General features: G+C 39.7%; 1 pseudogene; it reads right to left on the bottom strand.

Annotated features, from left to right (window-relative positions):
* Positions 1-7,183: 7,183 nt before the first annotated feature.
* Positions 7,184-8,677, bottom strand: LOC110284143 (annotated as a pseudogene).
* Between the last annotated feature and the right edge of the window lie 1,611 nt (positions 8,678-10,288).

Here is a 10,288-nt window from a genome sequence, read left to right as displayed (position 1 = left end):
ACATACATAAAAAAGGAAAATGGCCATCAATAGCTGCTTAGCAAAACAAACAAACAAACAAAAAAGAAACAAAAAACAAAACTTAAGAACTATTTTCTTGATAAACATGTTATTAAAATTCTCAGTAAATTACTTTTGAATCAAATTAAGACTTTAAAAAGGTCATACACCATGACTAAGTTAATTTCACTCCAAGGATGAATGGTTTAATATATGCAAGTTAGTAGGTTTAATACAAACAATGTTTTAGTTTCTTTTCTGTTACTGTGATAAAATACCCTGATAAAACCAACTTAAAAGAGAAATATCTTGTTTTTTATTAGAGTTTGAGATATATTCTATCATGTCTGGGAAAGCATGGGATCAGTAACATGAAACTATCTTATCACACTGTCTTGGCAGTCCAGAAGTAGAGAGAGAACAGAAAGTGAAGCAAGGCTGTAAAAAACTCTCAAAGCCCACTTCCTAAAACTTCCCCAACCTTTCCAAATAAAGCCAGAAGACCAAGTGTTCAAATATATGATCCTATGAGAACATTTCTCATTTAAACCATAACAGCACTATAAAGAGACTAAATGACAGAAAACATGTGATTAACTTAGCAGATAATGGAAAAACATTTTACAAAGTCCAGCAAACCTTCATAATAAAGAGTCCTGAAGAAACAAGGCATAAAAAAACACATCTTATATTTTGTAGACAGTACCACTGTAATTATGATAGGAATTGCTTCAAATATTAGATTGCTTAGGGATCTTTGAGTATCTCAGAATGAATTCTTCCAATCTGTTAATATGGGACATCTCTTTTTATTAGTATCACTTCAGTTATCACTAATGCCTTATAGTTTTCAACACAAAGAGCTTTCATCTTAAGGAAAATTCATTGCTGTGAGGCTTAATACTATCAATTTCACAAGCTCTATAATTATCCAGAAGAGAAATCTCTAGGCATGCCTGGGAGAGATTATCTTGATTGGATTAATTAAGGTGGGAAGACTCATCCAAAGAAGAAGCAGTTCCATTCTCCTGGCTTGGGGCTTGGACTGTAATAAAAGACAAAGCTAGCTGAGCATACTTATTCATCTCTTTGTTATTCTCAACTGCAGATGCAATGTGACCACCTACCTCAAGATCCAGCCACCCTAACTTCCCCATGATTCCTCTTACCTTCAAGCTGTCAGTCAAAACAAACTTTTTTATTGGTTATTTTATTTATTTACATTTCAAAAGTTATCCCCCTTCTTAGTTTTCCCTCTGCAAACCCCCTATCCCATCCCCCCATTCCTTTCTTTTATGAGGGAGCTCCCCTACCCACCTACCCACTCACCCACTCCCACCTCACCCGCTCCTATCTCATCACCCTAGCATTTCCCTATGTTGGGGCATCAAGTCTTCACAGGACTAAGGGCCTTTCCTCCCACTGATGCCAGGTAAGGCAGTCCTTTGCTACATAAGCATCTGGTGGTTTAGTTCGTGGAAGCTCTGGCCAGGAGGTCTGGTTGGTCGATATTGTTCTACCTATGGGGTTGCAAAGCCCTTCAGCTCCTTCAGTTCTTCCTCTAACACCTCCATTGGGGTCCCAGTGCTCAGTCTGATGGTTGGCTGTGAGAATCGACATCTGTATTTGTCAGGCTCTGGCAGAGCCTCTCAGAGGACAGCCATACCAGGCTCCTGTCAGCAAGTGCTTCTTGGCATCAACAAGAGTGTCTGAGTTTGGTGTCTGCAGATGGGATGGATCCCTAGGTGCTACAGTCTCTGGATGGCCTTTCCTTCAGTTTCTGCTCCACTCTTTGCCCTGCATTTCCTTTATATAGGAACAATTCTGTGTTAATCTTTTTGACATGGGTGGGTGATCCCAACCTCAAGAAGAAAGAAGACCTAAGTGTGGATGCTTCAGTCCTATTTAGAAGGGGGAACAAAATAATCATGGGAGGTAGAGAGAGGGAGGGACATGGAAGGAAGAGGGAGGAGAGGGAAAAGGGGGCATAGGATCAGGTGTGGGAATGAAAGAACCTAGTGGGGAAACCCCCACCCAACTCCCGATTCAGCGTGCACCCAAGAATCACGAATAGAACACAACACCTTTATGTAACAACACGAGGTATTTTAATGGCGGAGCTCCGGGTCGAAACGTATCTCACACAGGAGACAGTGGATTCGACCACGAGGCTTGGAAGCTAGGGGTTTTTATAGAAAAGGAGTGGGGCTGGGGGAGGAATTGGCGTGGTTTTACATGATTGGTCCATTTAAACATCAGCAGCCTGAGGTCAGAGGGGTGGGAGATAGGGAAGCGATGGGCCTGCCCGGGCATGTCCTGGTCTGTTCTGCTATGTTCTCAGCCCCAGGTTTCAAAGCTCACAAACAACTCTTTGGGCTATTTGACATACATTACATGAATCACAGGTCTCAAGTTTTATTTCCTTTCAGGAGGAGATGGGGGAGAAGTACAGAGGGGCAGCAAATTGAATGAAGGTGTATAGCCCAAGTTCTTCACCCCATACCCAATACTCCATATCTCATATTCCCTGCCTCTAAGAGGGTGTTCCCCACCCACCCATTTATCCCCATCAGCATCCCTCTTCCTTAGCGCATCAAGTTTCCACAGGATTAAGTGCATACCACTGAGGCCATACAAGGCAGTCCTCTGCTACACATGTTCCTACAGCCACCAACAGGCCCATGTATGTTCCTTGGTTTTTGGCTTAGATTCTGGGAGCTCTGAGAGGTCCAGTTTACTTGCCATTGTTATTCTTCCGAAATGGTTGCAATCCCCTCCAGCTCCTTCAGTCCTTATTATTATTATTATGTGATGGGAAGGTTTTGTTTTCTGGCCCAATCTATTCTGTGTTATATAGGCTTCTTGTATATTTATGGCCTTCTCTTTGGTTAGGTTAGGGAAGTTTTCTTCTATGATTTTGTTGAAGATGTTTTCTGGTTCTTTGAGCTGGGAATCTTTTCTCTATTCTATTCTTATTATTCTTAGGTTTCATTTTTTCATTGTGCCCTTAAGTTCCTGGATGTTATAGATTAGGAGCTTTTTACACTTTGTATTTTCTTTGATCTACATGTCAATATCTTCTATAGTATCTTCTATGCCTGTGATTCTCTCTTCTATCTCTTGTATTCTGTTGGTGATGCTTTCATCTATGGCTCCGGACTTCTTTCCTAGGTTTTCCATCTCCAGGGTTGCCTCCATTTGTGATTTCATTATTGTTTCTACTTTCATTTTTAGGTCTTGGACTACTTTGTTCAATTCCTTCAGCTATTTGATTGTGTTTTCCTGTATTTCTTTAATGGTTATTCATATCATCCTTAAAAGCCTCTATTATCTTCATGATATAGGATCTTAGGTCAGCATCATGTTTTTCAGGTGTGTTAGGATATCCAGGGCTTGCTGTGGTAGGAGAACTGGGTTCTGATGGTGCCAAAATTCATTAACTTCTGTTGCTTATATTCTAGCACTTGCCTCTTGCCATCTGGTTATCTCTAGTGTTAACTGGCCTGGGTGTCTCTATCTGGAGCCTGCATCCTTGCAGCCAAATAGAGCTCTGTGACATGGGTTAGAGGGGGCCTCCTGTGTCCCTGGTTATGGCAGATCTTCTGGGAGAAGGACAGGCTATGGGAAGTGGAGAAAGAGTAGGCACATGGATCTGCCCCAACAACAACAGCTCCCTTGGAGGTGCAGACAGGAAGGGAGATGGAGTAGCACAAAGGGGAGAGGTCCTGCATCTACTGTGCTCTGTGTGGGTTCAGCTGGGTGATTATTTGGGGAGGGGGTCTCACCTGTGTTCCTAGTTACAACAGATCTCCTGGGAGAACTCCCAGATTCAATTTTCTTCAAGTGTAAATTCTTTAAAGTACACATCTATTGAAAGAAAAGAGATACCCATGTGGGAACAGTTCTCTTGTTCCACTATGTGGATTCCAGAATTGAATCTGCTTGCCAACAAGTTCCTGTATATACCACCTGAACTATTGATTTTGTTTTGTATTTAATGTTAAGTCAAAAATTATTCCTGAAAAAGTACTGTGCTCTGATGCTAACAATTTTGATGAAATAATAGATTGGGTTTATAGCCAGTGACAGCATTGGGAGAGAAATATATATTGAGCAAACCCCACTAAACAAAATCATCTCTTTGGAAATAAAGGGCTAAGAATTCATGTGTTTAAGTAGTAAGTAAATTAATAGTAAAGATAAATATTGCTGAAGACTTTGTACATTCCAGTGATTCCCTTTGCCCTGAGCCATCCTTGGAGCAGTTCGTATTAGAATATGACCTTAGCTCATCCTGACACTTTAAAGGCTATACTCTAAATTAAAAATTTTCGTTTGCTATCTGTGATATGTTTCCTTAGGCTTCCCCCACCTTTAGATCTCCTTGCTCTTTTTTTTTTTTTTTTTTTTTTTTGGTTTTTCGAGACAGGGTTTCTCTGTATAGCCCTGGCTGTCCTGGAACTCACTTTGTAGACCAGGCTGNACTCACTTTGTAGACCAGGCTGGCCTCGAACTCAGAAATCCGCCTGCCTCTGCCTCCCGAGTGCTGGGATTAAAGGCGTGCACCACCACGCCCGGCTCCTTGCTCTTTTTTACTTTTCAAATTTAACCCTTCTGAGGACAGCTGTGCTTCATGCTAAGAGTGACTTATACCACCAAAAAATGAAAATATAAAAAAATAAAATTTTTGATTTCTAGTCATTGTTCCTTATCCTAAATTTATTCCCCAGTCTACACTCTAAACTTCTTTCCTTCTCACTAAATATGTCCCATGTTGGGACCCAATGGTGTCTAAGACTACTTCCAAATATTTGACAAATTGAGACTTTAATATAGTGTGAGACAGTACATATTATCAGTTGTGAGATTGAGGGGCTAGGAAATACCCCTTATTATCATGTGATAGAACCTCCCTTGAGAATCTCAGAACATCAAGCCAATTGACCAGCATTTGTCAACACCTTTGATATCCATTTCCTCAACTGGAATCTGCAAAGACAAGACAGAATCAATGAATGTGATGGCTTGTATTTTCCATGTATTTCTTTAGGATATACTATTATCAAACAGCAGGTCAGAGGAAGATATTGTCATCTCTTCTCAAACTTAGCAAAGGGATGTAACAAGTTATCCATAAGTATTCTGATTGGTATGTCTGTAATCTATAAGGGAAGTGTGTCTACTCATACATTTCATTTCACTAACAGGAGAACATTAGAGGCAAAGAGAGAAATATATGATGCTATAGAAGACAGCAAAGAAATGCTGAATGTAGAATTTGGATGACTTTGGCTTGCTAATGCTATATTGTAAGAGAATCCTTGTGTTAAGTTGATACTTTGAAGAAATCATTAGGATCTAAAATTAATTTCTTAGCCTCGACCTTTTACTTGATACATGAAGAATTAAGAAATGGCTAAAATAAAATATTTTTCATTAGCCATAATTCTTAGTAAAAATTATTTTGTGCCATCACCCACCATTCCTTATTTATACTCTGAGGCATTGATTCACAAGGTGATATCCTCACTCCCACTTATTTTTAAACTGAAACAATTAATGTCTTTAAATTCATTTACCACTCATATATAAGTCAAAACTAAAGTTGTGATTAAGGGATCCTTGTTCTACTAGACACACTTTAAATGTATTATTTTAACAAAGAAGTATTTTAGTATAAAATTTCAGGCTACACACAAATTATCAAAATATATTTTCAGTCTTTTTAAGCAAGAATTTTCCTGTATAAGATATATACTTTTATGCCTCCATGTTTTCTCTTCCTTGTGTGTTGCAGTAGAAACTTCTGGTTTCTTTGGAAAATCAGTTATGGTAAATGATGTTTTGCTGGGCACACAGGTAAAAAGATGCTTTGCTATAGCAAGACACATGGAATGATAAGTGATATTTAGAAGGAGTATAACTATGACCTCACAGTGGGAGCTTGAGCATTGGTTCACGTTGCTCCACCTAGCTATTCTTTGCTGACAGCATGCATCTATTGGTTTGCCTTACATTGCATTGTTGAGGTTCACTTGTGGTGACATTGTAGAGAAAACTCACCAAAAAAATTTCCCACGAGGTTCCTGTGGCTTCTTGCCACTTCCTGAGACACAGGTTGCAGGTTGGCAAGTCTTGCATTTCTTTCTCTTCTTCAACTGCAGTTGCTGATTCTTGTATAGTGTCTGCTGAGTGGATTTGTCGGCTGTTGCTGATTCACGTTTGATGTTTGCTGGTGGATTAGACTGAGAACAAGGAAGATTGGAATCTTCCCCAAACAACTATTTCTAAAAAGGTCCATTTCCACCTTATCCTAATAACCTTTCCTTTCCACTACCTCTGGTAGGTGGTGGTCTAGAGGGGAAGTTGAAACCTTATTAAGTAGGTGAGAAAAAAATTATGCCTATGGTTTATTTTCACTTCTTTTGTTTTTGTTTTGTTTGTTTTGCCTCTATTTTTATAACAGGGTCTTTTTTAGACTGTTTGGCCTCAAAAGGGCCAGGTAGCTGAGAATGACTTGGAATTTCTGATCCTTCTACCTCTACCCCCCAAGCACTGGGATTACAGGTATGCAGATGTTAGGATCAAGCTCAGGGATTCATGTAATCTAAGAAAGAATATGACTAACTAATACACATTCCCAGCCCTCACACTAATGCCTCAACCTCACAGTTCCCCATCCTCACACTCTATTCTTGCTAACCACATATCTCAAACTGTAAAGCCCAGTCCCAATAACACCTCTTCCTAGACACACCAAATAACTCTTTCTAGCTCCCACTCCAATCCTTCTCCTTGGTCATGCATTAGGTCTAGGAATTGGAAAGAAACCTTCTGGGTGAATTGTCACTTATTAAAAGCCTGTGCAAGAGTGGGACCTTATAAGACAAAGAAGAAAGACACCTAAAAGCTACATTAATATAAAGAAACAAACTCAGTCCTGAAGAGAAAAAAAACTAAAGAATTTTAAATTATCTTTTTAGCAAAATGTTCTTCTTTCTTTTTTTTTATTTAAAAAAAATATTTTCAAGAAATGCAAGAACTCTGTACAGTATCCGGTTGAAGGCAGTCAAAAGGTTGTGGACTGCCACCAAAGCTGCAGAGAGGAATGGCAACAGGAACTGGATTTTGCTTCCATCTATGGTTGTAGGTACACATGAGCAATTTTAGGCTGTGACCTTTGTCAGGACTCCATTGGTGTCTGTGGGCTCCTGCTCCCACAGGGACCACTAACAGATAAACCTTTCCTGCTGTCAATAACCAGTCTCTCCCGACTTCCAAGTGCTTGCTTACTGAAGAGACAGTGCTTATGTCCCAAACCTGAAGCCCTTCTTTCTGTCCTCCAAAGTCATAAACAAATGGCAAGTCAGGACAGCATGAATAACAAAAGAGAACTCTCATTTTCATGTCTCTAGAATGAATGAGACTTGTCCTATCTCCTAAGATGCCTCAGATCTTCACAAATTTGTCTGCTGAAGCAGTTACAAGGCAGCCTTTGATCTGACTGCTCAGATCAAGACCAGAGATTTCATCATTGTGTGCATTAAGTGTAAAAAATGGGTTATCTGAACATGCATCCAGATTATATACAAAGCTATCATCTGTACCAGCCAAGAAATGACATGGTAAGAAGTGATTCCAGGTCACTCTCTCAATCTGCCCACTGAACCTCCATAGGCGGTTATTCTGGCTAGGATCTCTGCAGTCATACAGAGCCACCGATTTGTCATAGGATCCAGAAATCAGTGTCTGTGCTTCAAATGGATGAAAGTGCAGAGTCTGAACCTTGTCTGTATGTTCAGTAAGCCTGGTTGCTGACTTCCCCACAGACAGATCCCAGAGAATTACAATGCTATCTGCTGATGCACTTGCTAGCACATTTCTGACTGTCTTATTCCAGGAAAGATCAAGGACAGCATCAGTAAGTTCTTCTGCTGAGGAACTATTCTTCCCTTTCTTCCTTTTTAAAGAAAGCTTGCTTCCCATTGTGAAGACTGGCTCTGTAGAGTCCACAATATCCAGGTCCCACACCTCAGCAACAGGGGTCATGTTTCCCACAGCAATGTAATTTCTAGTAGACATATCTGGCTAGGATCAATATTCAGTTATTCCACACTCAGAGGGTATGCACACAGGAGTATGTCAGGTGGACATAGAAAAACTCTTCTTCATTGTAAATGTGTACCTCTAAATTGCACTGCTTTTGTTCAGCATGGCCACAAACAATAAGGTTGTTAGTCGGCTTAATCTAGAAATCTTCATGCTCATATTGTTCCATACCTTCCAGGGTGACATATGGATCCTGATCATTACTACCATAGGCCATAAGACCCAACAGAGATTCACCAATGGTCTCAGTATCTGGCTTGTCCCCTTCGACAAAATTATCTAAGTTATACTCTGCCAGCTCATCATCATCTAGCATATAATCATCTTGTCAATCCCCATCCTCCAGGGGCTCCCTATGCCATGCCTGGGTCTGGGCACTCTGCATGCCATCTTCTGAAGGACTGCCTGCCTCCTCTTCCTCACTACCACCGCCTTCTTGTAATCTTTCTTTTGCTTCAGCAATGAAACATTTCACTTCCTCTTTACTTAACTCTACCTTGTCTGGTGTCTCTTTGGCCACACTGCAGTGGACCCAGGCCACACAGGTCACTTGGCAGCTGGAATTCATGACCTTTGGTTTGAACTCAGTGCAAGCTGGGGACCTGGTTGCTGGTAAAGACTATACTGAGCTCTGCGAAGGGAAACAGCACCAGCAAAATATTTTTATGCAGTGTATTTTGATCATGTTTCCTCTCCCCCAACTCCTCCCAGATATCCTCCCTACACACAAAACTTTATAATTTTGGGTTCTCTTTCTCTTTCAAAAACAAAACACAAAGAGCAAAACCAAAAAAATAAAAAATAAAATAAAAATAACAATAAGACAAAAAAGATCATCAAAACAAAGCAAAATGAAACAAAAAAAAAGTCTACAAAAATGTCACTAAGTTTGTTTTGTGTTAGCCAACTATCCAGAAGTGTGGTAAATATACCCAGAGAAACTCCTCTGGAGAAAACTAATTTTATCTACTACTTACTGGTAAGTGGTAATTGCAGACAGCTTCTAGTTTAGGAATGGAGGCCTCTGTCCACTTCTCCCTCCAAGCACTGGGACTCTCGTGACAGCCATTCTTAGATACCAACTTCACTACATCTGGAATTAGCTAAAACCAAAGCATTTGGATACACTTATTAAGGATTTTTCTTAATTAAGTCATTTGAAGTGAGAAGACTCACTTTTAATCTGAATCTTTTGAGGTGGGAATTCCACTTTTAATCTGGCAACACCTTCTGGTGTCAGCCTAAACAAAGAATTTGGAAGGAAGAATCTTTTGCTCTTTGCAGAATTGCTCTCATTCTCACTGGTAAGTCCTTCCCTTCACTGGAATAAGAGTCTACTTATTTTGGATTCTGGCATATACTGAAAACTTAGACATCGAGACTCATGGACTGAACAACTAATGGATTTAGACCTTCCATTGGTAGATAGTCATTTTTGATATATCTGGACCTCAACCTGTAATCCATTCTTCTATTCTAATAATTCTCCCTATATGTGTGTGGGAGGGATAGATAGATAGATAGATAGATGATAGATAGATAGATAGATAGATAGATAGATAGATAGATAGATAGATAGATTTTTGTGCCTCTAGAGCAGTAGTTCTCAACCTGTGGGTCATAAACCCTTTAGGGTTCACAGATAAGATATTTACATTATGATTCATAGCAGTAGCAAATTACAGTTATGAACTAACAACAAAATAATTTTATGGTTGGGCATCACCACAGCACTAGGAACTGTAAGATTGGAAAGGACTGCATAGCCCTTTTGAGGCCAGACAGGATTGCAGCATTAGGCAGGTTAAGAACCACAGCTTTAGAAAACCCTGATTAATACAGACCCTATCTGACTTGCACCTGTGTAGGCCCTGGGCATGCTGCCTCAGTACCTGTGATTTCATATCTCCATCCATCCTGCTGTGTCTGAAAGACACTATTTTCTGGATTTATATATCACCTCTGGCTCTTATAATCTTTCCACCTACTCTTCCACATATATCCAAAGGGAAAATTTTAAAGATCTTAATTATTGTTTAAACACTGGAAAGTATTATTTAAATATCAATGCTTAATTTAAGTGTAGAAAAATCAACTCTCTAATAAAATGAACTAATCAGGCTCTAAAGCTAACTGCCCAAAGGAGTGAAGATCGTTATGCTTTGTTTTGGTTTTTTTT

This window comes from Mus caroli, chromosome 17 (assembly GCF_900094665.2).
Source record: "Mus caroli chromosome 17, CAROLI_EIJ_v1.1, whole genome shotgun sequence".
NCBI classification, from domain to species: domain Eukaryota; kingdom Metazoa; phylum Chordata; class Mammalia; order Rodentia; family Muridae; genus Mus; species Mus caroli.
The sequence above is the reverse complement of the archived record's forward strand: the minus strand, read 5'-3'. Positions and strand labels throughout refer to the sequence as shown.